Source organism: Halichoerus grypus, chromosome 3, assembly GCF_964656455.1.
Source record: "Halichoerus grypus chromosome 3, mHalGry1.hap1.1, whole genome shotgun sequence".
Taxonomy (NCBI): domain Eukaryota; kingdom Metazoa; phylum Chordata; class Mammalia; order Carnivora; family Phocidae; genus Halichoerus; species Halichoerus grypus.
This window is the reverse complement of record NC_135714.1, coordinates 45,079,652-45,104,302: the sequence shown is the minus strand read 5'-3', so window position 1 is coordinate 45,104,302 and position 24,651 is coordinate 45,079,652. Positions and strand designations below refer to the sequence as shown.

General features: G+C 39.6%; 1 long non-coding RNA gene across 1 annotated transcript in view; it reads right to left on the bottom strand.

The window, feature by feature from the left end:
* LOC144381252 (uncharacterized) overlaps positions 1 to 1,102 on the bottom strand; it is a 319,122-nt gene extending 318,020 nt beyond the window's left edge. Inside the window, exon 1 of the long non-coding RNA XR_013446143.1 lies at positions 822 to 1,102. This is a non-coding gene — a long non-coding RNA (uncharacterized LOC144381252). The remainder of the gene's footprint in view (positions 1 to 821) is intronic.
* Between the last annotated feature and the right edge of the window lie 23,549 nt (positions 1,103 to 24,651).

Sequence of the window (24,651 nt, the reverse complement as noted above, 5' to 3'; positions counted from 1 at the left end):
CCCATTGTCCCTCTCTCTACCAGCTGTTCGTTGGATGGTGACAAAATAAGTCACCAAACATCTTCTGATGTATCTTCTGAAGAAGACACATATGAGGCAAGCAAATGACAAGTTACACTTTCCTCATGTTCTTACAGGAACTGAAAGAATCTAGAGCCTTCGTCTGTGTCCCAAACCTCCTAACTTCCCTATATTTATCTTGGTTAATAAAGCCACGGCTAAGAAGAATTTCACTGACTCAAGATATTTTTCAGGTATCTGTGAATTCCCAGAGGGAATTAAAATACATAGCGTGGGGGATTAAGCCCAGATTCCCCAGCACTGTCTCCTATACAGTTGAAAAGCAGAACCACATATAAAGAAAAAGGAGCTGAGGAGAAGGGAAAGAATGTAGAAAACGGAGCTGTTTTCTGCCAAGATAAGAAATCGTTCTAAGTTGCCCCTGGCTTAGGTTTAAACTGTACAGTTTGCTCTAAAATGTGCTCAAACCCCATCACCTTCATTCAAGCCCTCACTAAAACTTTAAATGAGTTATTATACACATTAAATTGTCATTTAATCATACCCAAGCACTGTCATAAAAGCAAATGAAGCAAGTCAAGCAGCAATGGAATAAAAAATACTACACTGGTTACATTCTGAAAGCACAAGCTAAAAAACACTTACTGTCACCTCATACAAGGGGAGAGGGAGGCCTGCCATCATCGGTAACAAATGGCTTAGGAGGCTCTGGCTCTTCACTTTCCCATTTGCGGCTCGGGAGCTGATGGCTGCCAACCAGGGGCAAGATCAGTTTTCTACCTGTCCATGTTCGCACCTACCTGGATTTGCAGTTGCTTGATCCAAAGGCCCAGCTCAGAAAGACCTGTCAGGCACTTGCCCCAAAGTATGCTCTCACATGCTCTTTCTTAACAAGGAAATGATGACAATTCTCTGTCTCAGAAATCCTTAGTACAACACCCATTGGGGCTGTCTTGACAGTGAGGTTAAAAGCGCCATACAACTTACATAAACACAACTCCCCCCGCCAAGGGGATTTGTGGCTTACCCAGCCCCATCAACCCTCGCTTTTGTGACCTTGTTAGGGGCAAAGACAGGGGAGAACTGGAAAACCCAAAAAGACTAGTTGGATTTATGCTGGTAAGACCAGAGAGAAGAAATCAGGGAGCCTGGAGAGACTGCTAACGCTGAGGTGAGAGAGTGAGGGGGTGCTTAGGTGGGGGCAGCTAAAGCCTCTGAGACATTTTTAAAGAGGAAGATGGAAAAAGATATTTTAAGAAGTTATGCTATACATTGTGAAGGTAAATCCTTTTTGTTTGGTTTTGTGTTTGTTTTGAGGTTGCTTGTTTGCTCTATTTTTGAGAGATTGCTTTTTTAAAGATTTAAATTGCTTTTCAAATATTTTTGGAATTCCAGACAGGAGTCTTTTTCTAAAAAAGACTATGTTGAGACTAGCCTATATAGTGACTTCATCTTATACAGTTATGTTTAGATATTTATATCTGTTTGGCATTTTCTGAGAGGAATTTATTCCATTTATTTAGTATTTGTTGAGTGCAAAAACACTCAACCTGGCCTGCAGAAAACTCAAAGATATCAGACAAGGACTCTGTTTCCAAGAGCTCAACCTGGTGTAATTACCACTTAATGGCTATGATAATTATATTCAATTTAAAAGCACATACTCTCTGAAGGAGCAGCAGAAATAAGCGCTATAGAAGCTCAAAATAGGGAGAGAACACTTCCAGCTGGGGAGGAAGTCGTGGGAGAGGGAGAACCATCATAAACTACAGAAGGCTCCATTGGGGAGGCAGCATCATAGATGGGCCTTAAATGGTGGACAGGCTTTGAGCATGCAGAGATGGGAGGGAAGGGTTTTCTAGGCAGAGGTGAGGGAATTCCGAACTGAAAGAAAAGCCTAAGCAAAGAGTAGGAGGAAAAAAATGAAGGAATGATTCAGTAAATAGTGAGTGATTCTGTTTAAGTAAAGACTCTATGAGGGCAACTAATAGGAGATAAAGTTAGAAAGGTAGGCTATAAGCAAACCATGGTGAGCTGGGAATTCCATGCAAAAGACCTTGGATTTGATTCAACAATCAATTGTGAAGGATGCAAATGGAGATCAAAGATTTTGAACAGCGTGTTCCTAAAACAGGACAAGTTTCATGACTCTGTGTTCAGACCCAGCCTGCCCCTCAGCAATATTGCTGCCTCCCCAAACTCACTCAGATTTTCCTTAATTCTGACTCCAAAAAGATAAGTTTTCAACCAAGTCTGCATTGAGGCTTTAGAGAAAGGACTGAATTTCCTCTGTCAACCAAGCAAGAAAACTCCAGGCCGAGTACAAGGCAGTGTTTGCTAACATGACTGGTCACTATTGCCTTTTCTGCCCAACGAGCAAAAATATGACCAGACTAGAATATCATCTCCTCCCCTCGCTCTCAGGACCAAGTACGAGCCCAGTTGCTCTGAAGGGGAATGTGGCCACTGGCACAGGTACATTCCCATGTGCTGGTGGTTTAAGACATGTTAAATGGTGGCTGAAGCGGAGCTCAAGGTGAAGGGTGGGTGACAGACAATTGGCACAAATGCAGACAAATCAGGAATACTGGAGCAGAGGACACATGGACCAAGCATCAGGGAGAACTGATGTTGGTGTCCTAAGAGAGGGGGTTTCATGCCCCAGAGGAAGGGTGGTGGAGCTGAGAGCTGGCCACTGATAGAACGGAAAGCTGTCACACATAGTGCAAGTCACTGTGAGCACTATTGCTGAAATAGCAGGCTTCCTGGTACAGGGACTATATCTCCTGTGATTCACTACTGTAGCCTAGAATCATTCCTGTACATAGGAGACACTCTAAATATTCATGGAATGAATGACTGGATGAACTAGTGCAGCCTGGTAAGCAGCCTCCTAGGATCCTGTAGAGAAGATTTCTGCCTTGGCAAGGGGCTGGATTCAGTTTCTAAGATCCCTCCCAGCACCAGGACTCCATGGTCCTCCTCTGAATGTTGAAATTTAGTCGTTATTCATTGAGCACCTACTATGTACAAGACAATGTACTGAGCACACAGAAAACAAAGATGAAAGAGAGCCCTCATTTTCAAAGAGCTCATGGGCCAGCTGACATGACAGTCAGTGGCTTAGCAATACCTTCTTCAAAGGGATCAGAGTCTCAAGGTTTCTGATTTATCTATTTAGTTTCTTCCAGAGATCTTGTAAGTGTTAATATGAATATTCACTAACAACCACCTTCCTGGACTACCTAGTTCTGAATTTCCTCCCCATCTGAAAAGGTGGGTGAGGACATTAAGGCTCAGATTCAAAATACTTCCAGAAGACAAGTGACTGCCTGAAACAGTGGCATTTTAATCAAATGGCTTATCTATCTCTGCCTCCTCTGTATTCTTTTTTGGAGTTCATGAAAGAATCATAGGATCCTAGGGCTGGAAGGGAACTTAGAGCTCATCTAGTACAATACCCTAAGGAAACTGAAGACTGTGGCGTCAAATAGCCTCTAGTTAGTGACATAGCTGAGACTGGAACTGCGTCTTTTGACTCATAGCTAACATTCTCTATGCCACACCACACTAACATACTTTTTAAGCATTAGGAAACTTATGATGTACTGCATGGATCTGTATTATAGCTTTAAGGCCTTATTTCCATAATCCAAAAAGATGTAATGAAATACTTGTCTTTCTTTAATTCTCGGAAGGAAATTTATAGAGGCTGCTCAGTGTAATGGAAAAAAATATTGGAGTAGATCCATGAAACGAGGGTTCTAGGCTGAGCTACACTAGTATTTTTACGGGCGCCTTCAAACTTCAGCCCTCTAGGTCCTAGTTTTCTGGCTGAAAGTAAGGACACTGAATTATAATCAGGTGTAACAAACTCAAGTGCCTCAAACAATCAAGAAGGTAACTTAAATATGGGTAAAGCAGGCCGAATATAAGACTACAGAGCAGAGGCGGGGGGGGGGGGATGAGGAGCTCATGTCCCTTTTAAAGGCATTCAAACACAAATTTAAAAAAAATAAAATTGTGTAGACCCCAGAAGACAGGGCTATGATTCAAATGTAGCCCACAGTCAAGCAATTTAACACCTCAGAACTAGATGTTTACGTCCCTTTTTCCTACAGTTTTTGGGGTATGAAAATAAAATAGTTATCAGAAGTCAATGTTTTGATCAGAGTCTAATATGTTATGATTATCTTCAAATAAATCATTCATTTTAATGCTCCCATGATCCAGAAAGATCTAATCATTTTCCTCTAGCTTGCTGTGTAGCTTTCAATAGTTTGTATAATTTCTCTGTGCCATAGTCTGTCATTAAGTAAATGAAAAATAACATTGCTGACCATTCTTATGAGGTATGTTATGAATTAATTAGTTAATGTTTCGGCATAAATGATAAGGATTCTCATTAATAAAATATATCTCGTGGGCATATATTTTTCTTGATCATTTGCCTCAGTAGTTCTTTTGTTGGCATCAAATTTTATTGACTGTTCCACATAATTAAAACCCCAAGAAACTGATTTTAAAAGACCAGAAAGGGTGTGTAATACAGGACTGCCAACACTAATGAAATAATTTAAGTCAGAATTAGACAAAAGAACAAATTAAACTCAGCAAATTACTCAAGGACTACGAAAGGCTGATTGTTTCAAGTGTAATTAAAATATACAACTAGAATAGTAACTGCTAACAGAGTGATCTGATCAATGAACACAGTAGCTATAAAAATTTAATGCAATGTGAGTAGCCTATTTTTTAAAATGCAAATAATCAACCCAAAATGCAGCTGCCTATTATGAGGCCACCACGGAAAAACTAACAAGCTCATGAAAACTGTACTGATGACTCAGAAGAACAGGCTGCTATAAGATATTAAGAACATTGCTCTTGATATCAACATCACCATTTAATCATAAAGATTAATTTCTCTAAAAGGAGGGGTGGAGCTCTTAGTCAGAGCTATAAGAGTATTTCCTCAGGCAGATTCTTTACTGAATGCCTGGGCTAAGCAATGATGTATGCCACATCTCCTCACCCATGCTGCCCATGTTACACCCCTTTCATTACTGCCCAGACCATTTTCCTACATGGTGTTTAGACATTCAGATCTAAGTCCTTGAATCTGCATAAAAACAAGATAAAACTGGACTCTATAAAAGTTACAGACATATCTTGATACAGCCCAAAAGGGAACAGGTGACTAGAGGGGGCAGTGAAATTCTACCCCCCTGCTCCAATACATATCTCTGCTGGTCACCCCAAAAACCAGTCCCTCAGTCCTCAATGCCTTGTGAGTGCTCTATGGTCCCCTGTGATATGGAAAGGACCTCCCTTCCTCTGTGTTATGCTCCACCAGGAATGTCTCTCAGTTCACAGACACAGTTTTGTTTTCTCCCCAAGACAGGAAGACACGCCACATAGGCAGGTAGGATAGGCTTCATTACCAGCCACCATCATGTACCTGGAATCTACCCCTCTCCAAGCCTCAGAAATCTGTCTTCCTAGTCACGCAAGACTCAGGCTTTCTTTGCGATAAACTCTCTCCCAACATCTCCACCATACCCTTCTTGAAATGTAGCTTTAGTTTATAGACACATAAGCACATTTAACCTACCAAATGGGTCTGAATCCAACTGTAGTAAATGCTGAAGGGTTTGGAGGCTCCTCATCTTCAATGAGTATAATAAATACTACTGTGGAGCACAAGGAAGAAAGGGAAATGATTTTTCAGTTCTACACATATATGAGTATTTATTTAACAAACACGTCACAGTTACCATTGGCACTGTTCTAAAGCTTTTATATATATATATTAACTCATGCAATCCAAAAGCAGCCTTACAAGGTAATTAGACCCACCTTACACACAAGGAAACTAAGGCACATACAGATTTGGTGACTTGAGGTTATATAACAAGTAAGTTTTGAGGATGCTCTGGCTCTAAGGCCCTATTCTTAATCATTATGCGACAGAGCCCCCCAGCCCAGGCTGGATCCCCACTCTGTTATGACAGTGATAATATTCCACTGAGAGAGAACTGAAGATGTAAGAACAGTAAAAAGTCTACATCCCTTGGTCTCCTTGTCTCCATCTCACTCAGGCAAATGGCCAAGGCTAAAATCTTACTTCCCAAGTGGCTGAAAAGCTGTTGACATCAGAATAAATCTATACCGAGTAGAATCATCTATAACATATTTCAGGCCATTCTCTTGAAATCTGATTTCCCCTCAGCCTCTCCTCTCACACCAATACCCCAGCAGCCCTTGGGGTAGGCTTCAGTGGGTCAGGTGGGGGCAGCTCTGGCCTCAGCCCTACCTACTGCCTCTGGCCTTATGTGCGACAAAGCAGCCATTGCTCAGCATGACACAATTCTCAGAGGCTGTCTGAGGCAAGAGCAAGCTTGGCTAGAGTTAATGGAATTCGTAGGCAGGCAATGAGTCCTCTAGAGCTTAGGGAACACCTCCACAACCAACATATTGATACTATTCCAAACGATTTCCTTCTGTCCTGGTCTCTGCTGCCCATGATGTATATACCAGGAGTTCACACTCTTAATTTGAACTTCTACTACTGTAATGCTGGGAAAACTTACAGTTCAATTCAGTTACTTTAACTGACTAATGGCAAATCATTCTGCACGAGATAAAAGGCAACAACATTAACATTTATTGAGCATCTATTATACAGAAAATTTCAAATATCTTATCTCAGTTACCGTTACCACAACCGTATGCAGTACTACGACTGTTTTTATGATGAGGCAATAAGAAGAGAGGAAAGTGATTTGATCAAGATCTCCCGGCTAAAAGTAGCAAAGCTAATGTAAATCCAGGCCTATCTGACTCCAGGCCTCTGCTCTCTCCCAACACACTATAGTGATTTGCTAAAAGAGCTTACCAATGTATAAAGAGCTAACCACCAATCAAAATCCCAGCAAGTTATTTTATGGATACTGACAAAATGATTGTAAAGTTCGTACGGAAAGGCAAAGATCCGGAATAACCAACACAATATTGAAGGTGAAGAACAAAGTTGGAGATTTGACACTACCCAACTTCCACACTTACTACAAAGCTACAATAATCAAGACAGAGTGGTACTGGCAAAAGAACAAATAGATCAATGTTACAAAACAGCCCAGAAACAGAACCCCATAAATAGAGTCAACTGATCTTTGACAAGGGAGCAAAGACAATTCAATGGAGTGAAGATAGTATCTTCAACAAATGGTGCTAGAACAACCAGACATCCACAGGCAAAAAACTGAATCTAGACACACACCTTACATCCTTCACAAAAATAAATTCAAAATTGATCACCTAAATGTAAAACACAAAACTATAAAACTCCTAGAAGATAACATAGGAAAAAGATGACCTTGGGTAAGGAAAAGCCTTTTTAGGTACAACATCAAAGGCCTAATCCATGAAAGAAATAACTGTCAAGTTAGACTTCATTAAAATTAAAAAGGTCTGCTCTGCAAAAGACAATACTAAGGGAATCAGACAAAGAAAAGCCCTGCGGGAAGAATAAGCATAGAGGTCCTAAAAGTGAACGAGCATGGTATGCCTGAAGGTCAATCAGAAGAGCAGCTGCTGGAGTACAGTGAATGAGAGAGAGCAATGCAGTATGAGTCAGAGAAACCAGCACGATCAATTCACGTCTTAGAGAACACAAGAGTGTCCACGTGTATTACGTAAAGGAAGAACTTTCATCTCATGTTGAGGATGGAATTTATGTATTTTTTCCACCTAAGTTTATTCATCTTTATATTCAACTTACGTTATAGACAGAAATGATTTAAAAAAGAGAGAAAGAGAGAGATTGAGAAGATAAGCCACAGACGGAGAGAAAATCTTTGCAATAGACACATCTAATAAAGGCTGTTACCCAAAATATACAGAGAACTCTTAAAACTCAACAATAAGAAAACACACATCCCAATTAAAAAATAGGCCAAAGACCTTAACAGACACCTCACCTAAAAAGATATACAGATGGCAAAAAAGCATATGAAAAGATGTTCCACGTCATTTCTCATTAGGGAAATGTAAATGAAAACAATGAGATACCACTACACACCTATTAGAATGGCCAAAATCCAGAACACTGACAAAATAGGGATATAATAAATATTGAAAATGGAAGCAGAGGAAGGAACAAGTCTTTGCAACTAGCAATATAGGACAAGGAGGTTGCTTTTGAGCTAAATCTTGAAAACTAAGTAAAATTTTTGATAGGTTAAAGAAGTTGTATGAGCCTAAGGACAGACTCATAGCAGGGCGTGTGGCAGAGACTATCAGCTTTTCATGAACATCCATTTCTTTTTCCTCCTGGACCTGGACAGATTATATTTCCCAAAACTCTTGTGCACTTCAGGGGGGCCACAGGAGTAAATTTCTAACTATTAGAATATGAACAGAAGTGAAGACTGAGAGGCCTTGCCAATAGAAACCTCTCGTGTGCTTCTCTATCCCTTTTACCCCCCTGGCTGGCTGGAACGAAGATGACAAGGGCAACTCTGGAAGCTGTGTGATAAAGATGGCACACCCTTCAGCAGTTCAATTCTATGTATCGCCTCATGGATGAGAACCCTCCTGCCCACCAGGAGCACCCACCTTGGACTGTTCAGTGAGAAATATATAAACTTCTTTTGTGTTTGAACCCTTTATGCATTTTGGGTCTACCTGTTACAGGAGGTAGTGTTACCCTAACTAATGCAGGTGGTATATTCAGGCAAAGGTGAATAGAGAGGCATGCAGGGAATAAAGTGGGGTTAACTGGAAACCTAACTGGTAGCTATACTGAGATGGATCACATTAAAGAACTGAGGTTTCTTCTGGGGTGCCTGGGTGGCTCAGTTGGTTAAGTGTCTGACTCTTGGTTTCAGCTCAGGTCATGATCTCAGGGTCCTGGGATCGAGCACCCTATGTCGTGTGTAGTGTTGGGCTCTGGGCTCAGCGGGGAGTCTGCTTAAGACACTCTCTCTCTCTCCCCCTTTCCCTCCTCTGCCCCTTCCCTCACTCAGGTGCGAGCACATGTGCACTCTCTCTCTAAAATAAAGAACTAAATCTTAAAAAAAAAAAAAAAAAAAAAGAACTGAGATTTCTTCTGTTAGCAGCAAGTCAAAATAAACCCACTCTGATGAAATTAAACTGTATGCAAGTAAATTATATTTTGAAGACCATCTTTATGAGCATTTGACATTTAAAACTATACTTTGGGCATTAACATGAGTACCTTCTTATACTGTCACTCTTTTATTTTGCAGAGAAGTAAGCCTCTTGAAATGATGCCCATGTTTTAATTTTTCCACTTGCCATTCCATTAATGAGCACTCACTAAACTGTTACAAGTTTTAGTTTCAGTTCCACCAACACATGCTATAATAAGCACCTGACAAGGGAAGAGGACACCCAAGTTAGAAATACATAAATGCTCCTACTTTAAGGACAATCGAAGAACAAACAGAGAAACAAAGATTGCAGCTGGCATTATGCTGTCAGAGAAAACGAAATGTTATAAAAGATATTTCTATGCTCTTTCAGGCATACTTTTCCCAAAGCCAGAAAGGTGGCACATTGCCCAAGAAAGACAGGAAATAAGAAGTATACAAAAACAATACTGCAAGAAGGAACAATAAAAAAATTAATTTGAAGCAGAAAACAAGCACGTTAGTGCAATCTTACTTTTCTGAATGAACAGTTTCTCTCTAAATGCAACCTTCAAGATCAATGTTTGACATGGCTGAAATATTGTGATAGAGTGAGAGGAGGCAGGGGAAAAACTGTTTCACAATTCAGAGGAAGCATGAAGTAGATTTTGAGAGCACAAATTTTGGTAGACTCCAAGAGAAGTTAGTCTGAATGGGGAAGTGGAAGGCAGGAAGAGAAGTTAGAGTGGCAGACAATGTGAAGCAGGTAAGGAGATTTCAAGATAGAGTGATCTAACAGAATGAATCAAGAACTCAGTCATGTGATCATACCTAACCCCAGGGAAAACTGCTTTGGAAGAAAAGAATACAGATTTTCATGAGCAAGTGTCAGTCTCTGTCACCATGTTCTTCCATGATTCTATCACTTTGCTAATCCACTTGTCTCAGAATGAAATTGTCTATCTCTTTTTCTATTTTAGAGTGCAGACAGACTTGCACTGATCAACATATAGCTATTGAGTAAACAGGCGTAGCTAGCATTGTTAAACTTTCAGAACTGGAAAGGTTATATGAGACTTCATCCCAGTTATTTGATTATAAACAAAGGAAATAAGATCCAGGAAAGCCAAAGTTATTATTTATATTTTATCAGCTTTGTTACACTGGTTGAGCTTCTGTAACAAAGGACAAAAATACAGAGGCTTAAACAAGACAGTAGTTTATTTCTGTCACATAATAGTCTGGATCAGAGTTGGTGTGGTGGCTTTCCAGCAGGAAGGGAAGAATGTTGGGAAGGACAAAGTCCTTTCCTTTAAAAGGCATGATCCAAATTTACACGTATTACTTCCTCTCACATCCCAGTGGCCAAAACCAAGTCACGTGGCCAAACCTAGCAGCAAAGGCAGCTGAGAATTTTGGTCTTTTGCTGAGCAGCCATATGTAGAAGCAGAAACGGTTACTGTGATTAAAAAGAAGGGGAAGATGAATAGATACTGCAAGTCAACACTTGTTAACTTCAAAAAAAGCCAAAATAAGTTCCCATTTATAGAATGAAACTCCTAATACTAATAATTTATCAGCCCAGTAGAAAATCATAGGATGGTGCGACCCTTTCATGGAGAATAAGAGCCTCAAATTCACCTCCATTGGAAATGGACTCCAGAAATACTCAAGGATGAGAAGTATACTATCCAAAGCAATTATTCCCAACATCACTGTATGTCACAGGATCACTAGTGATCGATGTCACTGAATATCAAGATCACCGTGAAAATTATTTTAAAATATCAATGCCTGAGTCCTACACATTCTAAATCTGGATAGGGGCCTGGACATCTAAAATATTTTAAGTCCCCAAGAGTGAATAGGATGTTGGGGCTAAAATCAATGACAAAGGGGCGCCTGGGTGGCTCAGTCAGGTAAGCGTCTGCCTTCACTTCAGGTCATGATCCCAGTGTCCTGGGATCAAGCCCCAATCGGGCTCCCTGCTCATTGGGGAGCCTGCTTCTCCCTCTGCCTGTCACTCCCCCTGCTTATGTTCTCTCTCTCTCTCTCTGTCAAATAAATATAATCTTTAAAAAAAAAACTTAAAAAAATAAATTTTAAAAAATGAATAAAATAAACTCAAAGATAAATATTCAAACTTACCTGAAAGGTTAAACTAAAAAGACTTATTTTAAAAAAATAAATATTGTTGGACTTTTCTGAGTAACCTTAATCACAAGGATTTTAGATTATAAAAGATTATGAGAATGTAGGACTGGATTATCTCCTGGCTCTGCTACTGTTAGACTTTGGGCTAGTTCCTAAAGCATTCTGAGCTTGATGTCCCTAGTCCATAAAATGAGGGGTTTAGCCAAAATGATTGCTTGTAGCATTCCCACATGTTTTCACTTTTTGCTAGCCAGTTCTCTTCACTATGTGCAACGTAAGAGTAAAGGAAAAATAGTTAACATTTAACAAATATTTATAGAGGTCTTACTTTGTGCTAGCCTCTGCTAGGAATACAAAGGGAACAAAGATAAAAGCAGGCCAGCCTTCTTCCTTATTCATGGAGCTTACAAGCTATCAGCTGCAAAACATTATACGGGGTCCTATATAATGTTGATCAGAAGCCTATTGATGGCCACCTTTGGGTGACAGGAATATACAGAGGTCTTTCTTTCCCTCTCTCTGTCTCTGTCTGTCTCTACCACCCCTTCCCATTTTTCCCTTTCTCCTTTGCAATCTCTTTTGTTTAAATTCAAATTTTTCTAAGTATGTAATACTCTCATAATGGAGGAAAAAAGTAAACCCTATAAAAAGCATTATTTTTAAAAACTTTTTTTAAAATATACTTTCAGGAGCATGTGGGTGGCAGGCAGTTCAGCAACCAACTCTTGGTTTCGGCTCAGGGTCGTGAGATTGAGCCCCATGTTGGGCTCTGAGCTCAGCACTAGCCTGCTTGAGATTTGCTCTCTTTCCCTCTGCCCCTCCCCAATCTTACTTGCTCATGCTTGCTCTCTCTCAAATAAATAAATAAATCTTTTAAAAGTAAATAAAATAAAATATATTTTCAAATTCCTGTTCTCTTTTGTAAGAGATATCAAAAGTAAGCAAAATGTAGACAAAGAGATATCTGATAAGGTAGAGCTCACCCTAAGCAGAGAGAACCTATGTAAGTCCCTCTTCTATTTCCACAACTTTTAGGAAAGGAAATGCAGATCCAGCAGAAATGTCACTGTGTGTGCGTATGTCTGTCTATGTGTGCCCGGTATGTGTATACACACATGCTTGTACATGTTTAATAGAGCAAAGGGGCAACAAAAGATGAATGCAAATAAAAGATGTGATGAAGGAACAATGAAGGAAAGAAAAATAGCACTACTCAAAAGCAATTAGTTCCTTTTTCTGTAAGCCAAACAGCCTTGATAATTGAGGTTTCACAGGCAAGTCCTACAATATTTTCTCAGCTTTCTCTGGTGACCTTCACCTTGCCGCGGCTATTAAATGCTGAGAGGCTAACTACTGTTTGTTTCTTGGATACAAAAAATGTTCAGTTCTCTCCAAGTGATTCTGTGCTTCTCCTAAGGCGAGCAACTGCCCCTGCCCAGTCAGCTCACAATCGCTCTGCTAGGGGAGAAGCACCATAGCAGGGTATATTCAAAAGACCAGAGAATCCAAAAGCTTTGGAACATGTGGTATGATTATTATTATTTTCCCAGTTGTTACCCTTTCCTTCCTTATGTTTTGCTTAGGTTAAAGAATTTTGCATTTCCTAGCACACATTAATATTGTTTGGGAGGAGGAAAGAGAAACCTAGCCAAGAACAGGGGCAAGCCGAAACTAAATTCACAGTGTGTCTTAAATGATACCACATGAACTTTTCTGTATTTCATTTCTAAAAAGGTCTCACTGTGGACTCTATTATTAACATTTGCCTTGGAAACAACTAACACTTATACTTTATTGACATTTATTTATTAATAAGTTGTAGAGTTAATCATGGGACTTACTGTTGAAACACTGCTCTTTAATCAATATACAGGAGAACCTCCATTTTTCATTTCCTAGTAAGTCTTTCTAACAGTATTCTTCCTGGTGACCCTATCAATCAAACAAAGGGGGAAAAATAGTTATGTTCATTCATTACTATGCTTAATGGTAGCCCACAGCATTTTTAAAAGCAACTGTAAAAGTATGTCAAACATACATATGAGAATGTGATGTCTCTGTATTCAATAATAAGTAGGAACAGTATTAAATGTTTGGCATCATGTGTTCAAAGTAGGAATGTTTTGCCCTTTTTACAAAAAAAAAGAACATGATAGGTATACAAGAAAGCATCAATGATGTTTAGGGTCCAACTAAAGCAGTAGTTCTAAAATGAGGACAAGTTTGCCCCTAGGGGACATTTGGCAATGTCTGGAGACTTGATTGTCACAACGGGGCGGGGGAGGGAGAGGGGGCGGTGCTACTAGTATCTGGCGGATAGAGGCCAAGGACACCACTGGACATCCCACAATGTATAAGACAGGCCCCCGATAAGTAGAGAAAGAGCAGTGTGCATAAGATCACCAAGCTCTCATCCTACTAGGCTGACTAGACCGGATGCACACAGTAAGCAAATCGATAGAGAGGCACCCACACACCTATACTGAGGCAAACTGTAACTGCAGGGCCTTCCTCCTTCAGAAAGTGATAGGGACACTCCAGAGCTCCGCCCTGTTCTTCCACTGAGTGACTCAGACCTACAGAGCCAAGGTCTCAACTAAGCCAAGACGAAGGAAAATGAGCCTCCAGAAACATGCAGATTGGTCTCTCCTCCAAAAGGGAATGTAATGGTATGGAGTGAACAGTAGGGATCACAGTGCATTGCACATACTAAAAGCACACATTAGCTCCTGAAACTTATATTTTGATTGTGTGTGTGCATGTGTGTACCAGGTAGTGAGGTAAAATATACTTCTTACTGAGGGTCATGATCAAAGAGTTTGAAGTCATGAACTTCAGAGTCTCTCTCTCCCTTCCTCCCTCCTTCTTTCCCCACACCAATACCCATATGCATTTATGCAGGAGAATCAAAATAGAAGATTTATCTACTAAAACATATATAATATATATATAAGTTGATGGGAATGTCAGCACAAACCAAGCTTAGAAAACTCCCCTGAAGCCAGGCCATTAAGCAAAGCTGCTGAGACTATCAGTCATGACTATGGTTCTCACACTAGAGAGGATGATGAGCACTGATTAGGCCAGGGGCCTTCTAGCACCAGTCCAACTGACCTTCACCAGAGAACCTCCTGGCTTCTCTCTTTCCTAGCCAATCTTGCCAAGACTGCAGGACCAGCCACTCATTAGTCCCTAAATAGTGCTAACTGGGGGCCACCCATGGGCTAAGTATCACGCAATATATATTTTATACATTTATCTTACTTAGTCCTAACAATCACCCTGGAATAGCATTTCAGTTGAACAGATGATGAACTGAGGCTCAGGAAAATAATACAGCATACCCAAGATCTCATGTCTAGGAAAGAAGTATCAGAGCCAAGCGGAAAATCCAAGGCTCCAGGCTCTAAAGCCCAAGCTCTTTCCATCACACTGATCTCTTAGTTCGACAGACTCTGAGCTTGAGATGTGTGTGCAGAAGATTATCGGGGCGAGCTTCAACACCTGTGTGGGAGAGAAATATGATTGGGATGCTGACCCTAAGGTCCCGTACAGGGCTCTGGAGCTGAGATGGCCTTTCAGAGTCATCCGGCCTTAAGGCAAGGGAACTGGGCCTCCATATCCCACTCTCTTGTAGACTAGCCTAGATTCTGGCTTCCCCAAGGAGAGAGTATGACCTTAGGTGAAGTAGCCTTCTTATGGGGAGGACAATGGCAAAGAAGGACTCATCCAAGAGTCAGCTGCCAATGCTCCCAGCAGCTGAGGGAAGGAGTGCCTTAGACCCACAAAGAAAATTGGGCAGGGTCCTACAGCATCCACCACATCAGAGAACACAAGCCCCCCATGTTTGCTCTCCCTAGCTGTACTGACAAGGTTAAATCCTCTGTCCCTAGAAAAAAACTATTGCTCATTTCAGCTCCACGACTTACTATGTGATTTTGAATCAGTAACTTAATCTCTTGGTACTTTAATTTCCTCATCTGAAATACGAAAATACTAATCACAACATGGGGTTTTTCAGAATATAGCTCCTGGCACCTAAGCACCTGGAAAAGGTTTCCTGTTGCTATGTTTTTCTTACTTTTGCTTTGCTCCCTCCTTACCAGCTTCTTCCATGAATAAAAAGGGCTTTAAAGTCAGATACCAACGGACATAGGTTATGGAAGTGCCAAATCTCAGTTCAGGACTTTGGCCCATTGTTTATTTCAGTCCTACACCTGCTGCTGCCACCTCACTTTACTTGCTACCACTTAGAGTATGATTCCTTAAAGGAAGCTTCAAGAGACTTCTTTATGAATACTTGAAGTACTCCTGGGCTCACTCCAGGACAGTGGTTGTTTAAATAATTCATGAGAGTTGTACCTGAAATTGACAAAGACAAGGCAAATTGCATAAGAGCAGCTTATTCCTTACACGCCTACACGTGGTCTTTGATAACACAGGATGCTAGCATAGAATTCAGTACTGCTGGAAAAAAAAATTAAGTGCTCCAAAGAAGAAAGACAATATTTAAAGAAAAGTTAAACCCAAAAGCAATGTGAAGGTGACAGCCGCCAGGCGATAAACATAAAAGAGGTACTATATTCTTTAGCCAGGTTTGGAAATGGTCCCGTCAAAAACCAGACCATTCTCATTTTCAAGATGATACAATAAATACAGAGTAGTTTTATCCACACAGAAGCCTTGAAGATTTTTAATGCTCCTGCCAAAATGAATGTTGGATGATGCTTGATGCTGTTGAATAATGAAGATGTTATCTGTTTCTCTAATGCTGTTAGAAAGCATTGCATTATACAGATAAAGGTTGTGTAACTACAGTGGGTCAGTGCAAAAGACAAGATGTTGTTGGAATGGCAGTTGTATCCTTAAAATGCACTGTATTGACATAAAGATAAAAATGAGTTTGTCTTAGAAAGCTGGCATGCTGATAAGCCAGAATGCCCAATCACATAACCTATCTGGGCTTTCATAATTTTGTTTTTGATAAAGTCATGAGCCCACCGCCTTCTCTTTCAACACAACTGCCCAATGTTCAACCAAGAGGAACTATCCAGTTTTATCCCAAAGCCCATGTTCTCCCATTTCCAAACCATAGCTTATTCATCTTCCCTGTAACCAGAGCTGCCATCCCTCTTCCATTTTCATCAGACAAACTCCTCTCCATCCTTTAAGGTCTATTTCAATGTCCTCTTTTAATAAAAGTTGTTCTAGGCCCACCCTACCCAAATTAGACATGATCATTCCATGTAAACTTTAATAACACTTACCCTGAATCTCCCTTGTAGCAATAATTATTCTTGCCTGTCTTGCCTTGGCTTATTTTTATTTATAACATTTATTTTCCTTTATCTTGTAAGCATTCTAAGGCAATGACTATGTCTTAATCCTCTTTGGGTCTTCTTCAGTACCTGACACTGTGCCCTGAACTTGAAATGTTCAATAAATGTGGCTGGGTTTATCAATAACACTTTCCCTTTGGCAGTTCGGAACTCACTATTCACCTTTTATCATCCCCGTACTTCCTCTGCTCATAGGAGTCAGCACAAAGTGACCTCAGCTATCCCTTGAAAATACCAGAAGATTGAAGGTTAGATATCTGACACTGTTTATGAAAGGTTGCTACCCTTCTGACTTCCTAGGAGTTATGGGATTCTAGGGCTCAAATACTCTTTAAATAATATCTGAGTCTGGGGTTAAGTGAACTGCCCAATGTCACATATGGAGCAAACCTAGGACTAAAATCTAATATAAGGATGAGATATTTTGTTGTTCAATACTGTTGTCATAGATTGGGTTAGAGCTTTTCTCTTGTATGGTCTTGAGCTCATTCATTCCAGGAATGTAATTTTTTTTAGTATAAGCTTAAGAATATTAATTTGCCAAAACAATAATAATAAGAAACCTTGGCCTTACTTATAAATTTACATGTACAGCTGGCATGCTCTACCCTGATCCAACGTTTCAATGACAAGTATATCAGATTTAAATACACATAAGCATGTACTTGCTTATGACAAAAACACTTCAGGATCTGTTTGTACCACCGAGAACATCCAAAGAAAAATGAAGTTCAGGTAGAAATGTTTTGATGATTTTATTTTCAGTAGAACTCAACCACAAACCAAAGTCATAGATGAATAATGCTTCAAATGAAGTGAAAATAATGAATCAATAACATGACTGACAAATTCTGGAGAATGGATCAGAGTTCTGAAAAAAATCTTCACAAAAGATTTTCTTCCAGGGAGCTTCTGCAGCATCCAAATGCATTTATTATTGGCTCACTGCAATTTCTATGGAGCAGAAACTAAGCAAGACCCTTCCTGTTCACTTCCATTTTTCATGTGGTTGGCTATAACCTCATATTCCCAAGTTTAAGCACAACCTACAACCTGTCTTAATCAGGCTAAATTAAAAGATTTTTACACCCTATGATTTGTGATTTTATAGCTTCCTTATACCCCAAAGTTAAGATGACCTTATGCCCCAAGACCATGTTTGGAAAGTTATCTAGTTTCAGTTTCTTTATGATGCCTGTGTACGTCATTCTCCTCAGGGTGATTATCACATAGGTGAGCATAACACAGTCCTATACAACACTTCTTCCATATCGTGAGGTTCAATACTAAATGCCTGGTGATTCTATCTAATTATAATAGAGGCCATTGGAACTATTTAACACAAACTCCCACAGGGTTACATAGCCAAAGAGAAGCAAATACTTGTACAATTATGTGGTAAATTCAGAGCTTGGCACACACAAAATCAAGGAAATTTTGATAAAGGCAGATTTATCTTTTCAGATCTCTGTAAGTAATGAGAGGTCATATTAAAGATTTGCTGCATAGTAAAAGCACCTTCAGTCAACCTATCTGTCATCCCGGACAGGTCTTTAGGGGAAAGTCTATGCAAGGTAGAATGCCAAAAGATTATATAAAGTACATGAATAAATGTGGACTATAAGAAAAATGCTTTTAGTTTTGGAATTGATGATATTTGACCATGAAATAATATAAATGGCTTCTAACAGCATGATAAGATGTAAATTCTGGTTCAAACAGGTACTGTCCATTCAAAATGGCCATCTTGGGAGATAATATATACTCTAACTATGCTACTCTCATTCCAAATATGTCATCTTTAAAAATTAGTTTCAGGACACATTCTATCAAAATCTTCATCTGGGCTTTTAAGCTGGGTTGACTTTTGGAAAACAACCTGCTGTAGGCGGACTCTGAGGTGCCCCCATGCCCTCTGCCTCCTGGTGTTCATGCTTTTGTGTGATCCCCCTTCCTCAAGTGTGAGTGTGGTTCGTAACTTCCTTCCAGCCAATAGAAGATGGCAAAGATGACAGTATATATATAATTACATATATAAAATTACATTATCTAAGATTATAACCTATCTTGCTAGTAGACATTCTCTCTCCCTTGCTGGCTTTGAGGAAGCAAGTAGTCATGCTGGGAAGGTCCGCAGAGCAAGGAGCTGAGGGTAGCCTAGACAGCAAGAAATTGAAGCCCTCAGCCAACAGCCTACAAAGAACTGAATGTTGCCAACAACCATGTGAACTGAGAAGTAAACCCTTCTCCAGCCAAACATTCAAATGAGACCCAGCCCTGGCTAATACTTTGCAACCTTATGAAGGACCCAACTAAGCCATGCCCAGACTCCTGACCCATAGAAACTGAGATAATAGGTGAGATTGTTTTAAGCCACTAAGCTTGTCGTAATGCTATTATGCAGTAATAGATAACTAATGTGAAAACTTTGGTCATTCTGAGCCAGCACTAGTCAATATAATATGTAATTTTTTTTTTTTTTTACCGAATATACCATTCTTAAGTCTTATCCTCTTAATTACCTTTTCCTTACCTTGTTTTCTACCTATTCACTCCTAAGAAAATCAAGAATTCTCTGGAAAGGGAACCACTTTCGAATCTACCTAATACTTTATACGTTAGATTAATGGCATCTAGCATTTATAGGACATTTACTATGTGTCAGGCACTGTCCTAAGCAATTTACATATTTTATTAATCCACACAACCCTGTAAGTTAGAAATTCTTACATTCAGGGATCATTTCTATAGTTTGTTATATTCCCATTCTAAAAGTGAGGAAACGGAATAAAATAAATTTCCCAAGGTCAAAAAGCTAGTGAACAGCAGTGCTGAGAATCTAACTCAAGCAATCAACTTCAAGAGTTTACACAATTAACATCTTTCCTATAAAGGATGTGCACAAGCATTAGCTCATTTGAGGTCCCTATTAAAAAAAGGGAGGGGGCGCCTGGGTGGCTCAGTCGTTAAGTGTCTGCCTTCGGCTCAGGTCATGATCCCTGGGTCCTGGGATGGAGCCCCGCATCGGGCTCCCTGCTCCGCGGGAAGCCTGCTTCTCCCTCTCCCACTCCCCCTGCTTGTGTTCCCCTCTCTCGCTGTGTCTCTCTCTGTAAAATAAAGAAATAAAATCTTTAAAAAAAAGAGCTATTCTAGTGTTACTGATAAAGAAATTGGGGCTTTGAGAGTTTAAGAGATTAAGTCATTTAACTTATTAACAGCCAAGTAGAGCCTAAAAGAACCAGAGTTTCATTGCTGCCCCTAAGCCAGTGCTCTTTCTACCATGTGAACACCAGTTAGTTGTTGCTCTGAAGTCCTGAGGCTAACTGCTTTGTGGGCAGTCTGGTAACCAGGGTGGGGCAATATCTAAAAGAGAATCTCTGAAACAGTTTTGAATGAAGAAACCATCATCCAGACACTCAATGTAAACACACTCAAGGGTTCCATTTTGAAAGATAACACTCAACTCCAACAGTATTTCTATGATCATAAAATTATAATCACCACATCTCATAAGCCAACACAAATTTTACAGGTACAACTCATAAGCTAACACAAAAATAAGTTAGTGAATACAAGGTATATAACTCTGTGAAACTCAATTTCCTATACTATAAAATGAGGGTTGGAAAAGATCAATATTTCTCAAAGTATGTTCCAGAGAACACTAACCCCACAAGACATTAAAACATGTTTGGGGGAGGAAAAAAAAAGCATGGGGAAGGAGGGTTTGTATGGTCAAATAAGTGTATGCTCTTAGCAGCCCTCTGGGAGGCTGATGTCCACATTAGCACTTAGAGGCTCTGAGAAGTTCTGCACTAAAGAAATCTATGAACTCTGCTGAACCCAGTGGCTTCAGAACTTTTTAACCACATAACCTTTTTTTCTGGGAACACTTTTATTAATGTCTGCTAGGACTCTAATTTCTACTTGGGAAATTCCATGAATTTACCTCAAGGTTAATTTTCATTTCACAGGAGGTTAAAAATTAAGTTTGACCTATAAAGTGAGTTAGAGGTAGTTTGTTTAAATTATATAAAACTTAGGAGGCAATTGCAAATGTCCCCAAGAGCATACATTTTCTCCAGGCTTCCAATCCATCAATTTTAGCTGCCCATAATCTACTCATTCTTTTCAAGGTACCTTGAGTTAATGATTTTGATGAATCTCAGAATGAAAAATAACATTTATAGATAATCAACCCATTTTCAGAGCAAAAATTCTTGGTTTAACCATTTATCCTACCAACTTGCTTCATGTAATCACACATTCACCACAAATAAAGGGAAAAAAGAGGGCAAATATATTACATTTCTATTGCACAAGGAGTCTGTGAAGTCTCCCCCGAGCTGTTTCCTTATTGCAGCTAAAATAACCATGTTCAAAGGGTATATTAATCCTATTGACCTTTGCAAAGCTATTTAAAGGAATCTCACCTTTTTTTTTCTTTTCCTTCATATTAACAAAATTTCCTGACCCAAGTCAGTTTTGTAGTCTGTAAAGTGGAAACAAAGCGGAGTCTTAAGGATTCACTTCATGTTTCTTTATCAAGCCACTTCCCACACAGCCAAGTCATTAGTATCAGACGTAACAAAGATATCTTTAGGAAAATCGTGGGTGCTGTTTTACAGCAGTTCTCTTCTCTATGAGTCATCTTGGCTTCAGCTCCTACTTTAGGCAAACATTTTACTTTTCTCGGGCTGTTTTTTAAGCCTCTGTTTCCTCATCTACAAAATGGGCTTATTCTCCTTACAGAGCTGTTGAGAGGAGTCAATGAGATAATGTATGGGAAATATCATTCAATACATTTATTCAAAAAGGCATCTGTGAGCCTGGAACTCTGCTTTTAGGGATGCTACTGCACTTAATCATTATTATGACACTTATATGGTGGCTTCGTCATTCCAATTTTTATAAATGAGAGAACAGATAAGTTAAGAAACTTGCCCAAGTTCACCCAGCTAATAAATAGAGTACTATGAATTTGAACTCTTTTCTATTTGCCTCTTCGTCTTTCCATGGCACCACACTGGTGTTCAACAAAATGTGTTGAGTGTCTCCTATAACATACATTTGCCAAGATGCTGAAACAAATTAAAAAATAAAAGAAAGAAAAAAAGTCTTAAGTTGGCTTGATCTCTAGGCAAAGGCATCAAGTAAGCCAAACTGATCTCTATCCTTGCTGCCCACCAGGGAACAGAGTCCTCATGTTGCTCCCATAAGCCCAAGGATCTTCTCACAATGCCTCACTAGGTCTACCTACCCAGACATTGGCCTGTCCTCTAGATCAATGCTACTCAAAATAGTTGGTCCATAAGCTGTTTGTTAGCAAACAATGTTGAAATAAGGGGTTTGCACTAGAATGGAAATTAAGATGCTGCTTCCTTCAATGAGAAAGCCTTGATAACAAAAAAAAAAAAAAAAATAGCTTAAATTAAGAGTGCTTAGTGACCTGTAAACCACTTATCTCATGGTGGACCAGCAGCATTCCCCAGACCACACTATGAGTAGCAGTGTCCTACAACATTCTCAGAACCCTCTTTTTTCTTTCCCCAAAAGAACGTAACAGTTTTTATGCTCATTTCCACTATGCTCTGCTGTTTTCTGTGACTAACCTGAAAAGCTAATTCATGTGAAGGTATTGGAGTCGCTAACAGTTAATGTTTGGTGGCTTTGGGTAAAATATTTATCATTTAAAATGGGTCTATTATAGATATTCCTTAACCCAGAAAAACATTCTGATAGTGAAGATTTTGGTACCATGTAAGACTATGAGAAATATATATTAGGGAGACAGATAAAATTTAAGTGCTGCTTAAATCACAGCAAACTAACCCACAAATATGTGAGTATGCGCAAATGTGCATGCATGTGCTCAGTGGTGGCATTTGAGACATGGTGTTTTATGGTATTATGATGTTAGGGAGAGAAGTTGCCTTGCTTGCTCTTTAATCAAAAGATTTCCCAAAAAAAGCAAACAAACAAAAAACAAAACAAAGCAAAACAAAACAAAACAAAAAAACAAAGAGAAAAACAAAAGATTTCCTGAGTTTGCCAGGGACAAATAGGGTGAACTTAAACCTTGCTTCTCTATCACAGACAGGTATCTTTTCTTTCTCCTCTTCCCTTCTCTGAGTACTAAGTACTAAAGGTGGCTATGCACCCAGTGTGCCAAGAAGAGTGCCTGGCACATCATAGGTACTCAATAAATTCATTAGTTCCTCAGCAAACATCCACTTAGCACTTAAGTCGTGCCAGGCCTCTTCATACAACAGGGAATAAAACGCATAAAGACCATGTCACTCATGATGCTCACATTCCAGTGGAGGAGACATTAAATAGAAGGGGAGATGAAAGAAGGTGGAGCCTTTAAAAAGTTCAAGCTGGAGACAAAATGAGGAAAAAGCAAACTAAATGTGTGCAGCTTACATTGAGTATTCTTTCTCTTAACCATATCGAGAATGTTATGGAACCATCATAGTTCTATGGCAGCTTAACTTTGGGTATTTAAATTCTCCAAAAGGGGTGCCTGGGTGGCTCAAATGGTTAAGTGTCTGTCTTTGGCTCAGGTCATGATCTCAGGGTCCTGGGATTAAGCCCCATGTCAGACTCCCTGCTCAGTGGGGAGCCTGCTTCTCCCTCTCCCTCTGCCTCTCCCCCTACTTGTGCTCTCTCTGCATCTCTCTCTCTCAAATGAATAAAATCTTTTAAAAATATATAAAAATTAATAAATTGCTCCAAAAGGCAGTTAGACTGTGTTTAAGGAAAAACTTTCTCACTGAGATAGATTACTATGGGAAGGCACAAATTCCATTCTCTTGAGTTTTTAAAACAAAATAAATAATCCAAAAAATTATTAAAATGATTAAGTTATATAAAATTATTAAAATCCAATTCTTACTAGGAACCATAAGAAAAAAAAAAACACTGGATAGGGAATCAGAGCCCCTGCTGTACCATTTATAAGCTGGTGACCTTGGGGAAGTCACCCCACCCCTATAAGTCCCAGTGTCCTCATCTGTAGAAAGAAAAGAGTGTTTGGTGACCTCTGGGTTCCCTTCCAGTCCTATGATTTCAGTGACACTAAACTCTTCTGGTCTCTTCAAGTCCTGCACTTCTATATTTTCATTATTATAGGTTTTCACCAGAAAAAACTTCTGAAAGTACAGGGTTATCCTCAAGATTTTTTCAGAAGTATAGCCCACTACTGAGACTACCATCATACAGAGTCTAAGACAGAAAGGAAAGCAAGAGAAAGAAACAGAGGAGACAGAGAGAGAGAGAACCCACAATAATGTCATCATGTCTGCACACGGCTTTTAACACGGTTCTTACTGTCATGGCTTCATCTCCCTCCTTGTCACCATACACTTTATATAGTATATACTGTTAAAAAGTAGCATGTAAACCAAATTTTGGTCATTTAAAGCATATTGTAAGTGCACTACAGAAATTGCTATTAAAGAGAATCCTTTAATATCTTTTGTGATATAAGTAAACACCCCATATTTCATTTTTGTGATAATGTGGGTTTATATGAATTTATTTTTTAAAATTACAGCCAGTATTTACCACGGGACCACTCTGACTCAGGCTCTATGCCAAAAGGTTTACACACAGTATTGTATCTAATACTAACAATAACCCCATGAAATCAGTAGTATGGTTATCACCATCTTATAGATGGGGGAAATGCAGCTCAGAAAGGCTAAGGGATAATCCCAAGTCACCCAACCAGCAGGGAGACGAACAAGAAAGCAAACCTACATTTATGTGATCCGAGAGCCCAAGTTCTCAACCACTACCCACAAATACTAAGGCAAAGGTCTACTCTGGGCACATCTGAACAATGGAGCCTCACTTTGTCCTTTGGCTTCTATTTTCTTGGACCCCAGAGTCCCTCCAGCCATTTCTCAGCTACTAAACCTTGTTTCCAGGTCTGACAAATGGCAAGGAATTTCCAGGCTTAGATATTGCTCTCAGAA